The following is a 13,041-nucleotide window of genomic DNA, read 5'->3' as shown; positions in this document are numbered from 1 at the left end:
ATGAAAAACTGTAGTTATATGTCATTAAATATGTTATTTATGTTAATATATAATAGGCAGTACCTATTATTGTTACTCTAAAATGAAACAGTATTTTAAAATTTCAGTTTTAATTTATAATGTGGTAAATAGCAATAGGTATAGCTCACATAAACAAAAGCTCTTTGCAGTCCTCAATAAGTTTTTTTTAATAGTTTTTTTTTTTTTTTTTAATGTGGACCTTTTTTAAAATCTTTATTGAATTTGCTACAATACGGCTTCTGTTTCATGTTTTGGTTTTCTGGCCACAAGGCATGTGGGATCTTAGCTCCCCAACCAGAGATCAAACTCACACCTCCTATATTGGAAGGTGAAATCTTTTTTATTTTTTATTTTTTGGAAGGTGAAATCTTAACCATTGGACCACCAGGGAAATCCCATGATGCTAAAACATTTAAGATCTGCTAGGTGAGGGACTAAAATTCCATTAAAAGAGAAAATCAAATCCCATTATCAAAAGAGAATAAGAAGGATGGATTTGAAATTTAAATGAAGAGCTCAATGTTGTAATTAAAGGAAGAAAAAATTCAGAAATTGATGTTTTCAGTGGCATTAAGGGAAAAAAATGTTTTAGGCACTAAATAAATCCACATGCAAGGACCCAAGAACGTGGAAAAACAAAATTCAGGCATTGACCTTCTCCTTTTGAGACTTACATGGGAATTTGCTTGTAAAGAGGAATTTGGGTTTATTTGTGCTCATAAGTTGATAGCAAAATTGAAGGAAGAAAGGGAGTGTTGATAGTAATGGAAACATTGCAGATGGATCAAGATATTTTTAAGTCTAAGATTTGTTGGCTAAGTTAATATGAGATCTCAAGTTGACACATGAATTGATTTTATTTAAACGACAAGTAAGGGTACTACTTAACTGTTTAACAATTGTAAATTGGTTAAATAAATGAATACATCCTTACAATGGCATATTCTGTCAATTATGATCTGGAAAAATATTCAATGACTTGGAAAAATGTTCACAAATTAAAAAGCAGGTTACAAAACAGTATTTGGAAAAATATAAGTATCGGAAAAATATAGGAAGGCTGTAAACCAAAAATGTTGATTATGGGTATTTATTATTACGTTTTCTGTATTTTACTGTGTATTTTAATTTTTCCAAAATAATGATAGTAATAGTAGCACAAAATTTTTGTTTTGGTAGAGCTCCCTAATATTCTTGTTTTCTTCAAGCCAGTCCCAATTTGGAGCTGTCACTCCAGTATTTTTGCCAAGGACAGAGGAGCCTAGTGGGTTACAGCCTATGGGGTCGCAAAAGAGTGGGACGGGACTGAGCTTCTGAGCTTGGCAAATGGCACTACCCGGACAAGCCACACCAATTAACTCCTCCCTCCTTTTAAGAAACAGCCCCAGGAAGTCAGTCTCTTCCTTCCCATTACAAGGGCCGGGGAGCACTCTGTACTGGTTTTGGATTCAGCAGCTTCAGTAAGTGCTAATTGATTATATTCTGAAAGTTTAGAATTAAGTAGTTTGGAGCAGAATAATGAACTCTCCTTGACATAATGAACGCAAATTAATGTGAAGTATATCCCCAGGATTTCCTGTTAGAATCTTTTATTATAGTGACAGGAGTTTTTGCAAGTACTTATCATAAATAATTTATTGCCTCCAGTGGCATGCTAGATACTCTATGTGATTGTTACTATGGGAACATCAATGTCCATATACAGTTTAATTCTGTTCCCAGAAGCTGAAATAAAAGTCGGCATTATCTTAACATTACAGATGTGAGGATTTAGGCATTCAAAAGCTAAGTAGCTGGCTAAAATCCAACAACAAATTGAGGAAGAGCAGAAACTAGCCTGCTGACACCTAAGCGGGGACACTGGCATTGGAGCTGGGAGTATCCTCAAATCATGTGCACTGTGAGTTTGGCTTGGCATAGACTCTTCAATATTAGGGTGATACCAGGACAGCTATGGCTCAGTCATGTACGACTCTGTGACCCCATGGACTGTAGCCCGCCAGGCTCCTCTTGTCCATGGTATTCTCCAGGCAAGAATACTGGAGTGGGTTCCCATTTCCTTCTCCAGGGGCTCTTCCTGATCCAGGGATTAAACCCAGGTCTCCTGCATTGCAGGCAGATTCTTTACCGTCTGTGCCACCAGGAAAGTGGTGTAATAACTAGAAGCAGTTTACAAGAGGAAGAAGAGAGTGCAACTCCAAGGCTCTGCATTATCCTTAAGGGTGAAGCTAGCAAACCAAGGCACTGAGAAAGTGACCAGTCAGTGACCCTTGCTTTGCCCAGGAGGAGAAGCCAGGGCAAGCAGGAAGGGAAAGGAATGTACATGTATGTGCAAGAAAGTGGGAGTGCTGAGAAACAGACAAGTAAACAGAGGGCTGTTTCATTTTAAATAAATGTGGCACAGGGAAGAAATGCAGGTATTTAGATGGAAAGGCTAAGAGATTTTTAAGTAGCAATTGTCAAAGGACAGTAGTGACAGCAGAGTAACTTCTGTCTCCCCTAGCATCAACAGGCATGGTGGCCCTTCTTTAGGTCATCTTCTAATCCTCTGTTTTTGGTACAAGAAAAAAAGATAGAAAAAGCCCAGGGAAGCTACATAGAGAAGAGCCACATTTTATGTGGTGGTTAGTCTGGGGAAAAAAATGTTACAGTCAACTGACTTACCCAGAAGAATTATTTAATTACAAAATTAATATAAAAAGCCTATTCCTCCCACTAGCCATTACTTTTGTATTCTTTAATACTTTTTAATAATCGTATATAATATTTAATAATGATTTATATAAATTATTACTTAGAGACTGATATTTAACCATGAAACTGTTTACTCTGGTCTTGATGAAAGAGTTATGGGTCACTCTAACCCAGGGTCAGCAAATATTTTCTGTAAAGGGTCAGATGGTAAATATTTTAGGTTTTGCAGGCTACAAAGGATCTCTTTAAAAATGTAAACATCATTCTTAACTCAGCTGTACAAAACATAATTTGCTACCCCTGCCCTAAACTACTGTAGCAAGCATAAGGGCCATAAAAGGCAGGAGGGCAGAATGGATGGCTCGTCCATACCCACCACGATCCTTTGCATAGATTTGGTCCAGCTTGTTCACATTGTGTGTCTAGCCCCTAGGTCAATGCCTTGTGCACATTAGGCCTAAATCCATAATTGTTGATTCAGTAAATGATGGCTAGGTTCAGAATGCTGGAGAGAAGTTGCAATTTGTGGAAAATCTTCAAATCCTCCTCCTTTAACCCTCCTTATTCAAAATTTTAAAATAATTTGATGTTGATTCTTTCCTACTACAAATCTTAGCATTGAGAATCCACAGTAACAGGCCTTTGCTCTCTTCTGGCCAACAAGGGTCATAATCAATAATGAGATGACTAAATATTATGATTTATGGCAAATATTGTTCTCCATATCTGAGCAGTCTAAACAGAAAACAATATTTAGAGGGAGTTAAACATGTAACAGAGAACTGTTTTCCATGTAGATCATCCTGGGGAGAGGAATATACGTATTTCCTAGTGGAGTAGAAGGAAACTAACAGTTCCTGAGCCAACTTTACACCAGTGTGTTTCATACATTATTTAATATAGTCCACATATCATTATAAGATAGAGAATGTTACATTTTATGGGTAGAAAACTGAAGCTCTGGGAATTTGAGTGACTTCTTTGAGTTCCAAAAATTCATAAGGGATAAATCAAGATTCAAATCCAAGCCTGTCTGTTCCCAAACTTCAGGCTCTTTGTAGTATACCTGGCTATGGTAAAGGATGTATTAATATTTCTAGTTCTATCAACAATTTCCCTTGTGACCTTTGAGATGATCACTTCACCTCATTCATTAAACACAAATATAAATAGCTTCCCACCTCTCAGGGAGTTGAAGGATTTCATGAATGTTACAAAATACGACACACAGCACTACCTTGCCCTCAATAAATATTTGCTGACTTTGAATTTTGTTGAACATCTGAACTGGCTGATAGTCATGAGAAAAGAGAGAAGAATATGTGGAGGAAACGCCTGCTATATCACCCCTGGAAGGAGAAGAGAAAGAAGTATGAAATGCAATTAAATGATTGTGCAGTACACAATCATTTGTGATGATTAAGGGTATAAACAGTCAAAGCGGGTTGGAAAGCAGGAGTCAGAGAATAGACAAAGTTGGGTTTCTAGGAGAACTAACATAAACAATACATTAACAATTTTCAAAGAATTTTTGTTTCTGCTTGTTAGCAACAGAGCCTTTCTTCAATTTTTTTTAAAGCCCAGTATAGAAAACAAATAGAGAGCTATTCTTAGCCCCGGTCTCTGACTTCCATGGTGTCCCCTAAGAAACTTTTATGGAAGTCTCCAGGCTAGCTCAGTGCATGATTTGAAAGTTTCTGCTCATATTTCTGCCTCTTCCCTCAACATGCTATCAACCATACTATGTATATTTAATAAAGGGGACTATTCTCTTTCTTGTAATAACAGTATATATATCTACTCTGTCCTGTTGGTGGTTAACACAGTCAGAAAATATCCTTAGGCATGGTTTGATTCAGGCTCTAAATGATGGGGTCAGGAATATCCATCTCTCCATTTTTCAACATTGCTTTCTCTGTGAAGACTCCATTCTCAAACAAGCTCTCTCTACTTGTGGCAGAAATGACTCCCAGCAGTTTCAGGCTTAGATCATCCTCAGTCCCTACAGTCTCAGGAGAGTGACTCTTTGTTAGTAGTACAAGTCTCCTTAAAGGATTTAATTGATTTATCATCAATGATGTGCTTATTTCAATCCAATTACTATGATTGGAGTAATTCAGAAAATGGTTGGTCAGGGCTAGCTCACATCTCACCCTTAAGAGCTGGGAGGAAGCCAAATCTACCAGAACACACGGATCAAGAAGAATGGGTGTGAAAGGTAATACCAAGCACAGAAAAGCATGTCCACTCTACTGCTCAGAGACCTGATCGTGATGAGCCCAGAAAAGGGAGACATGAAGACCACACTGACTGAAGTGATGATGTAAGAAAAAGGCAGAAGTAGAATTCAGGAACAAAAAGGAAAGAGAGAAGACAGAAGCAGTGTATTGTTGGTAGTGTGGACTTGTGCTTCTACAAGGAGAAGGAAAAGACTTTCAGTCCCTGGAGGGAAGGCAAAGAGATCATGCGTGGAGCCATCCAAAGAAATAGTTGTCATCAGGAAAAGATGAAAAGTAGTCAACAAGGGCCTGCAAGAGGATTCTGTGTGGGAACTCAGATTGTAAACTCATTGGAGAAGACTTCAAGAGACATTTTTGCAAGGCTTCAGATGCCAAGGGTGAAAGAGCAGAAGAGCAAGACTTGAGCCTTAGGAGTAAAGCGATTTCTTATTTATTTTGGACACAGTATCTAGAGAGAAAGAGTTAGAGCTGTTGGCTGGACACAAATATCATTAAGCTAACTAAATATAAAGATTTACTTCCATGGTAGTATAGCGTAGTAAGTGGTTAGATGTTCAAACTCTGGAATCAAATAAATATAGGTTTAAATACTAACTTGTTCATTCATTCATGATGTAACTTTGACAAGTTACTTGTTCACCCAGAACCTTAGTTTCCTCATATGGAAGATGAGAATGATAATAGTTTCTAGTTCATGGGCTTTTGTGATTTAGGATTAATAGAGATAACATTTACAAAGGACTCTGTACAGTGCCCAGCACATAATAAGGGTACATAAGTACTGGTGTTCATATTCTTTAGAAACAAAATTATTGACAGATACTACATAGATTTTATATTTTTGGCTAAGTCGCTTCAGTCGTGTCCGACTCTGTGTGACCCCATAGACGGCAGCCCACCAGGCTCCCCCATCCCTGGGATTCTCCAGGCAAGAAAACTGGAGTGGGTTGCCATTTCCTTCTCCAATGCAGGAAAGTGAAAAGTGACAGTGAAGTCGTTCAGTCATGTCTGACTCTTAGCGACCCCATGGACTGCAGCCTACCAGGCTCCTCTGTCCCTGGGATTCTCCAGGCAAGAACACTGGAGTGGGTTGCCATTTCCTTCTCCAGTGCATGAAAGTGAAAGTGAAGTTGCTCAGTTGTGTCTGACTCCTAGCAACCCCATGGACTGTAGCCTACCAGGCTCCTCTGTCCATGGGATTTTCCAGGCAAGAGTACTGGACTGGGTTGCCATTATGAACGATATCAAAACATGAAACCTAAATTAAGTGAAAAACTACATTGCATCTGAGAAAAAAAAGTTGAGAAGTAAATGAGAGTAGACCAGAATACCTGAATATTTTACTTGAAATAGAAATGGCATTGCAATATATTTTTTTCATTCATTCATTCATTCTAGAATTTTTTTCCTAAAAGCCAGTAAGTGCCAGGCACTACATAAAAGGTGCTAGGGATAGAAGGACAAAGATAAAACTCCCAGCCTCAAACAAGTCACAGTCTGAGAGACAGAGAAAGAAAAACATAAATGGTATCACAACAGCAGGAAGAGAACTACCTAAGGTTTCTTCAGAGTGTGTGATGAGAACAGAGCAGTGAGCGGCCGATGCTGCCTAAACATTCTATGGGTCCAGATGGCATTTCAATACAATCTGCTTCATATTTGCAGATTGGAGGTAAAAAGTTCAGTAACATATAATCTTAGAAGGTCACTTCTAGAAACAAAACTGTCAAAGGTTAATTATTGATGGAGCTGAGTGATATGGATTCTTTCTATTATTCTCCCTATTTTTATGTATTTTTGAAGACTTGCAGTTCAAAAAAAATTTTAATGGCAATTGAAATCTAATGTCTTAGAGCCAGAAAAGAGCAATGAGGCAATGAAGCGCTTGGCAGCAGCCATAACCAAGAATATACAGATGCTTAGACAAAAGGAGAAAACTGAGAAAACTGTGCCTCACTTGATATGGATAGAGGAGTAAATAGAATAGAGTGAGGGGTAGAGGCTTGAGAAAGACCACTTTAGGCAAGGAGAGCAAGAGGAAAGGAATAGAAATGAAAACACAAGTGGGAGCAAAAAGGGAAAAAACAAATAAAAACCAGAAATTCTGAACACCCACTTACAAAGAACAAAAAAAGAAAAAGAAAAAGGGGGAAGGAAAGAAAGAAAAAAGCAAATATGATCAAAACAGACCTAGATGAAAGCATTATGGTGAAGCTGAATAACAAAGGTAAAGGCACAAGCAAAAAATTATTAAATGAAAAGAAATTAGGATTGTTCTCCAAATGAGGAATGGGAAAAATAAAGCAGAAGGATGATCCATGAGGAAACCAGGTACTGAGGGAGAGTAAGAGTTCAGATAAGCTGCGCAGCACAAATGTTGATTTGAGGTGTGGCAGTGTAAATTTTCCCGAGAAGGCAATGGCACCCCACTCCAGTACTCTTGCCTGGAAAATCCCATGGATGGAGGAGCCTGGTAGGCAGCAGTCCATGGGGTCGCTAAGAGTCGGACAAGACTCAGCGACTTCACTTTCACTTTTCACTTTCATGCATTGGAGAAGGCAATGGCAACCCACTCCAGTGTTCTTCCCTGGAGAATCCCAGGGACTGTGGAGCCTGGTGGGCTGCCATCTATGGGGACACACAGAGTCGGACACGACTGAAGTGACTTAGCAGCAGCAGTGTAAATTTTCAAAGTGAAGTTGGGTTACTTTTGGGAAGATCCATGTAGACACCTTGAGACGTTCATGCCTTCCTTACCTCCATTTCAACACGTAGTTATTAATCTTTTTCTCTGACAACAAACCAGAAAGTAAGATGGAGCTGTCTATCACTGAGCTTAGAGCCTAGCAGCGGAGACAAACAATTAAACAAGCAATTATAATAAACTGTGTGTGGTGGTGCAAAGACAGGCAAGCGCACGTGGAAGATCCTCACAGAGCTACCTTTGTTTCCATGCAGAGTCCCCCCTGGTCTAGGGGCTGGCTCTTGGGCTCTGTAGGTGCAGAAACCTGATCTGCTCCCAACATCAATTTCTTGGCGACGGACACACTTTAGCCAAGGTCACAAAGACATAACCACCTCAAGGCAAAGTTATTGATTTATAGTAAGAGAAACAGCTATGAAACATTTGGAGATTTGTTTTCTCTGATGAACACATTCTTTCACGGTAGACAAATCTAAGTGGGAGTCAGATCAATGCAACAGGAAGAAAGGGGAGCAGGGCACAACCATTTAAAGAATGAGGAGGGGGACGTAGTCGAGAAAAACAAAATATAACAAAAACTGGTTAGAACCAACTAAGGTCAAGATGATGGAAGATTTGACTTCCAGTAGACTTTGAACCTCATTATAGGCTCATTGTAATAACACTAGCATGCTAAATGACACACCCACCAGCAACAAGACAATGCCAAGGCTAAACATAAAAAGCCAAAAAGTAGACAATGACCCAATTTCTGGAAATCTCACCCCTTCCCCAAAATAGTTGGAATAATTTACCCACTCATTTTTCAGTCCCTAAATTGTGTCTGACTCTTTGTCACCCCATTAACTGCAGCATGCCAGGCTTCCCTGTCCTTTACTATCTCCCAGAGTTTGCTCAGATTCATGTACTTTGAGTCAGTGATGCTAACTATCTCATCCTCTGCCACCCTCTTCTCCTTTTGCCTTCCATCCTTCCCAGCGTCAGAGTCTTTTCCAATGAGTAGGCTCTTTTCCAATGAGTCGGCTCTGTATCACGTGGCCAAAGTACTGACATTTCAGCTTCATCATCAGTTCTTCCAATGAGTATTCAGAGTTGATTTCCTTTAGGATTGACTGGTTTGATCTCCTTGCAGTCCAAGAGACTCTCAAGAGTCTTCTCCAGCCCCACAATTCAAAAGCATTGATTCTTTGGCTCTCAGCCTTCTTTATGGTCCAACTCTCCCATCTGTATGTGACTACTGGAAAAACCATATCTTTGACTATATAGATTTTTGTTGGTAAGTGATGTCTCTGCTTTTTAATGTGCTGTCTAGGTTTGTCATAGCATTTCTTCCAAGAAGCAAGCATCTTTTAATTTCATGACTGCAGTCACTGTCCAGAGTAATTTTGGAGCCCAAGAAAATGAAATCTGTCACTGTTTCTACTTTTCCCTCTTCTATTTACCATGAAGTGATGGGACCAGATGCCATGATCTTAGTTTTTTGAATGTTTTTTCACTCTCCTCTTTCACTCTTATCAAGAGGCTCTTTAGTTCTGAGGTTATTGATATTTCTCTTGGCAATCTTGATTCCAGCTTGTGATTAATCCAGCCTGGCATTTCACATGAAGTACTCTGCATATAAATTAAATAAACAAAGTGACAATATACAGCCTTGTCCTTGGCTTTGGGCAGGAAAGAATGCAAGAGTGAGCCACAAAAACAACCCCAGGCCCTGGGGGCACCTCGCCTTCTGAGACAGCCCACATTCTATCAGGGGAATGAGTATCTTCCTGTGTAAATCTGCTTTCACTCCACTTTGCCTCACTTTTGCATTCTTTCCTGCCCAGAAGCCAAGGACCCTCGCTTGTTGGCCCATCTGAGGAACTTGCTAGAGATCTGGAATGTGACCATTCATTCTCTTGTTCCCTTTTCTCCCACAGCATTATCATCAAAGGATGCTAAAGAGAATGAGTCACAGCAAAGGTGCATGAGATGGATGCTCTTCCTGCCCAGTGTCACCAAGCCGCGATAGCCCCGTGCATGTATATGCACCTGACAGTCATCTACCTCACAGGAGATGCTGGTGTTTATGGGTCACGGCACCATCCCCTCTGGCCACTCTTATTAGAGAGGCTGTCCATTCTGTCTTTCTGTTTACTTCTATTTACGCATTCATTCTCTAGGCACAATATAAAATAATTAACTAAATATAATTTTCTTATATATAATCACCATTCAGTCTTGCCCCCCGAGGTGATACAGATGTTATCCAGATCATATTTGCGGAATTAATAGTCTGTTGGGTCCTCTTTAAGAGGCCTAGTTTTATCTGCAGTGTTTTAATTATTTCTATTTTCATGTTCAAAGTATAATTTTAACTTCATTTTGGAGACTTTGCTGCCTGTTTTCCTTTTATGAAATCTACTCTTTAACTAGGTAAGGTTGTGTTTGGCCAATGAATGGGAGCTCAGCGATTAGAGAGGAGGAAAATGAAATTGAACATTGTCTCCCTTTTCCCCTTTTGGTGTTGAGGTGGTAGCACTGCCCCGGTGTTGCTGGGCCCAAGACAGTGCACTGTCCCTTGTTGGTCTCCCTAAGTCCTGTCTACACCATTGTAAAGTCTCTTCATTAAATACTCCTCAATTATAGACTTTGGACATGCCATCTCTTCCCTGTTGGGACCCTGATATAGGTTGGTGTTGACTCTAAACCCAATAAAAAGCTTTATCTCCTATTACCAATAGGAGGTAAAGGTAAATAAGACTAGAGCACAGATGTGTAGCCAGCTAGTTATATAGTGATAAAAACCCAAAGACCTAGAAATTTAATCTTTAGGCTGTGAAAGAACAAATGTTAGGTACTACTTTCCTAAAAAACAAGAAAGTGAAATAAAATAGAGTTTTTTTCAATTTTTTATTGAAATATAGTGATTTACAATATGGTATTAATTTCTGCTGTATAGCAAAGTGATTCAGATTTACATTTTTAATATTCTTTTCCATTGTGGTTTATCACAGGATATTGAGTATAGCTCCCTGTGCTATACAGTAAGGACCTTATTGTTGATCCATTTTATTTATAAAAGCTTACATTGCTAATCCCAACCTCCCACTCCATTCCTTCCATAACTCCCTCTCCACTGGCAACCACAAATCTGCCCTCTGTGTCTGTAAGTCTGTTTCTTTTTTGTAGATAAGTTCATTGCATCATATTTTAGATTCCACATATAAGTGATACCATATGGTATTTGTCTTTTTCTCTTTATGGCTTACTTCACTTGGTATGATAATTTCAGTTGCATCCATGTTGTTACAAATGGCATTAATTCATTCTTTTTAGTGGCTGAGTAGTAATCCATGGTATATATGTACCACGTCTTTATCCATTCATCTGTTGATGGACATTTAGGTTATTTCCATGTCTTGGCTATTGTGAATAGTGCTGCTATAAACATAGGAGTGCCATGTATCTTTTTTAATTATTGTTTTGTCTGGGTATATGCCCAGGAGTGGAATTGCTGAATCATATGTTAATTCTATTTTTAGTTTTCTGAGGAACCTCCATACTGTTTTCCACGGTGGATTTCCTTTTCTCCACACCCTCATCAGCATTTGTTATTTGTAGATTTTTTTTTTTTTAATGAGGCCATTCTGACCCCTGTGAGGTGGTACTTCATTGTAGTTTTGATTTGCATTTCTATAATAATTAGTGATGCTGAACTTCTTTTTATCTGCAGTAAAATAGAATTTTGAATTTAAAAGTAAGCTTTAAAGAGTCTCAAGTTTCTTAACAGTGTATGAAATTGAAGCAAGCCAGGGTTAAGTGGTCCACCTAAGATCACCAAGTTACTTAACTAGAGAACTAGAGTAAATCGGCCTTCTGATTCATAGTCTTCGGCTACTCTATTTCCCCCAGGAACATAATTTTAGTTTCTAAGAGAAGAAAACAACATGAATGTCTTAGAGCTTTGTTTCATCAAACAAGAATTCCATAAAAAGGGAGGGAAAAGGAAGTAGACATGGTGATTTTAAAATATGCCCACGATTTGGTTATAGGACCCTATGGAGGCCTTCCCAGGACAGACTCTTCCCCCATATCCTCTGCTGTAGCTCCTCTCTAAAGTACCTAGATCACAGTATCTGATGTACATTTCCTGGGTTGTTCTATAGATGTTAAAACTCCACTAAATATAAAGTTTTAGCTGGTTGAAGACCCAGAGTGTGTAGCTCTCAGAACACTAGAGCATGAGGATTGATGGTGTTAACCCCTGTGACACTGCCCTGTTACTTCACCATCAACCAGAGAATTGTCCACAACCTAATCAGATACCCCAGAACCCATCTCCCTCACCTGGCCTTTAAACATGCATTCCTAAAACTCAGCAGGGAGCTCAGGTTTTTTGTATTAATAATATAGTTAATAATTAATACAGTTACAGTATTAACTGTCGTGGTCTCTTCATAAAGCACCCTATAATGAAAGCTGCACTTTCCTTCACCATAACCCAGTGTCAGTAGATTGGCTTTACTGTGCTGAAGTGAGTGGACCCAAGTCTGGTTCAGTGTCAATAATTCTCCCTTTATGAGGTGGAGCTAGATTCCTCTCCTCTTGAGTGTAGAGGAGTTGACTTGCTTCTAACTAAGTATGGTAGAAGAGATGGTGTATCACTTCCATGACTAGGTCATGAAAGGAAATGTGACTTCTTCTATTACTGTCTCTCTCTGGGACATTTGCTCTAGGGAAGCCGGCTGCCATTTGTACGGACACTCAAGTAGCTCTATGGAGAGTAACTAGGACCAACTGCCAATAGCCCTTTGAGTGCGCCATCTTGGAAGCAGATTCTCCAGACCAGCTCAGCCTTCAGATGATTGCAGCCCTATTTGACTTCTATCCAGAGTCAGAACCACCCCTCTAAACTTCTCTTGAATTTTGAACCCGCAGAAATTATGAGATAATAAATGTTTGCTGTTTTAAACTGCTAAGTTTGAGGGTGATTCATTACATAGCAATAGATAATACAGTAGAGAAGAGGAAGGAAGGCAGAAAAGAAAAAGAAGGGAGAAAGAGTAATCAGAAAAAAACGCTGCTTATAAAACATTCTTATACAGCACAGCTAGAATATGTTCAGAGAATAACTAAAAACCACAGAAGCCTGACGAGTTAGGGAGGTGCCAAATCAACATATTTGGAGCCCAGAATGTCATGGTTTCTGTAAGAATACATCCCAAAAATGTTGTATAATGTAAAATCATGCAAAGCACCACTCTGATCATATTGATCAGATGTATACAAGCCCAATATTCTATTTATGGGGGTAGAAGAAGATTTTTTGGGAGACTATGATTACTCCTTATGGCACTAATCTCTGAAGTCAAGAGAATATGCTCATTATTTCTAATTTCA

At 39.0% G+C, this 13,041-nt stretch overlaps 1 long non-coding RNA gene across 5 annotated transcripts in view; it reads left to right on the top strand.

The window, feature by feature from the left end:
• LOC147374358 (uncharacterized) overlaps positions 1-12,620 on the top strand; it is a 46,253-nt gene extending 33,633 nt beyond the window's left edge. For 3 of the 5 annotated variants that reach the window (XR_015162660.1, XR_015162659.1, XR_015162662.1), the window contains one exon: positions 9,579-10,028. This is a non-coding gene — a long non-coding RNA (uncharacterized LOC147374358). Of the gene's footprint in view, positions 1-9,578; positions 10,029-12,377 lie in introns of those variants that run through there. The other 2 variants (XR_015162661.1, XR_015162663.1) reach the window with 1 other exon arrangement.
• The last annotated feature ends 421 nt before the right edge of the window (positions 12,621-13,041 follow it).

Source organism: Bos grunniens, chromosome 4 (genome assembly GCF_055505025.1).
Source record: "Bos grunniens cultivar Pamir isolate PY7600 chromosome 4, Bosgru_T2T1.0, whole genome shotgun sequence".
Classification (NCBI taxonomy): domain Eukaryota; kingdom Metazoa; phylum Chordata; class Mammalia; order Artiodactyla; family Bovidae; genus Bos; species Bos grunniens.
The sequence above is the reverse complement of the archived record's forward strand: the minus strand, read 5'-3'. Positions and strand labels throughout refer to the sequence as shown.